The sequence below is a fragment of the Stegastes partitus genome, unplaced genomic scaffold, assembly GCF_000690725.1.
Source record: "Stegastes partitus isolate 25-593 unplaced genomic scaffold, Stegastes_partitus-1.0.2 Scaffold1185, whole genome shotgun sequence".
NCBI classification, from domain to species: Eukaryota; Metazoa; Chordata; class Actinopteri; family Pomacentridae; genus Stegastes; species Stegastes partitus.
In genome coordinates, this window is record NW_007578916.1 from 183,573 (window position 1) to 185,415 (window position 1,843).

A 1,843-nucleotide genomic window follows, 5' to 3' on the forward strand; every position below is an offset into this window, starting at 1 on the left:
TCCTCAAGCGGACTAAAAAGTAATATAACAACATTTACATGTCTGTGGTGTCATCAGCCATGTTGTGCACGTCTGCAAGAAGGTATAATTAAGACTTAAGTTTGCAGACTTTTTACATGTTCTAAACAGCAGCTATAAAACACGCTGAAGGAACGGGAGGAACCCACAAGTAAATATGGCCTCTTTGAGCAAATAGCAACAATGCACACATACTGTAAAATGTTTGTGTAAGTTCAACAATTTTGTGTCTGATTTGTTATTTTTATGAAATTGCTGCATTTTGTTAGATGAAAAAAAATAACTGATACCTGCATTATATATCAACTATGTGCTGCCTGGCTCTGGAAATAATCAGTACTGGTCATTAAAAAATGCATAGTGGTTGCTCAGTGCTTAGCTAACCAGTTGCTAGGTACTGAGCATGCAGGGTGCCCACAATTTGTGGACCCTTTTCCTTTTGTTGTTAGTTTGAAACCGTTTGAAACTAACTTGCTTAAAATATTGCAGCAATGTGTCTTGAACGTTATGCCAATTGGAAATCAGGTTGTCATTTACTCACGAAGCAAGAAAAACAATTAAATGAAATCAAACTGAAAAACAAAATATGCATTTAGAATTCCAAAAATGTGAATTCCATTACTTTAAAATTAAAACAAGACAGTGAAAAAGTATTTGTAAAGTGCGATGATGTATACACAGGAAGAGGAGGGAAGATTTTTGGAGGCACTTTTGAAGTGTCGTCATTGGTTTAGTTCGAAGTTCAAACATCTGAGTTGTACAGCAGCAGACGATCAGTGTGCAGAGGAAAACTACTGAGCCTCAACTGGAAGTGTCCACATACGACATGAAATAATCAACGAACCCGAGCAGCAGTCTGTGTGCAGACACAGCGGATCTCAAGACAACTGACTCACGCAGTCTCTTAATACTGACTCATGTCTGATGATCAAGTTCCGACCAAACTGAAGCCGAGTTGCTCAACGGCAACAAAAACAACATCAGAGAGCAAATAAACAACAATGTGAAGACACAAAGAGGGAACATGCTGCTGTTCTCAGATCAGTTACAATTTCACACCAAACTTCCTTTCATGAAGATCAGCTTACTGCAGCACACAAACACACAGTCAGGTGTGAGGCGGACTTGCTGCTTTCAAACACTCCGAACGGAAACAGTTCTTGAAGGAACCCCATCACAGTTCTTCAGGTGGAGTTTGATCCATGAGCGCTGAACGGTGCTGCATACGTCTGCATATATTTGCAACCAAACTAACACGCGTGTCAGATGTTGCGCAAATCATTGGTGAAAATGTCTTCATATTAAGTTACAGAGAGAACAGCAGACAGGTCCTCTGAAGAACAAAGCAGCAGTCGAGTTCTTCAAGGCTGTTCTCAAGTAGACGGAACTGTGATTACAGTGGTCTTTAAAGACGCACATCATTGATTTATCTTTTTAAAACATGACTGCAAAGACTCTGCAAAATGTTCTTCATAGCACAGTAAACGTCCATGTGGAACCGTTACAACCTGGTTCTGTAAAGAACCTTGAGAACAGACCATTTGTTTATTTTTGATAACCAGACTGCTCAGACTCTCGAAATCACTCTTCATGCCACAATAAAGGTCCACGTGGAACAGTGAGAACGTTGTTCCACAGAGAACCTTCAGAGGTTTGTTTATAGTCACAGTTCTGGTATTTGACAGTTGCTGTGATCTGGACTCAGCCTGGTCCTGGTGAGAACCTGTTAGTTTACAGAGAAGCAAACACACTCACCTGGCGGCAGAGTCCAGGTGAGTCCAGGTGAATCGGTTCCGGCGTCGTTCTCCTCCTCAGACTCTCTCTG

The 1,843-nt window shown here is 41.0% G+C and overlaps 1 protein-coding gene across 1 annotated transcript in view; it reads right to left on the reverse strand.

Moving 5' to 3' along the window:
- LOC103368664 (serine/threonine-protein kinase PAK 6-like) overlaps nucleotides 1-1,843 on the reverse strand; it is a 21,459-nt gene extending 19,616 nt beyond the window's left edge. Inside the window, exon 1 of the mRNA XM_008297097.1 lies at nucleotides 1,774-1,843. The gene's annotated coding sequence lies outside the window, so the exon portion shown is untranslated. The remainder of the gene's footprint in view (nucleotides 1-1,773) is intronic.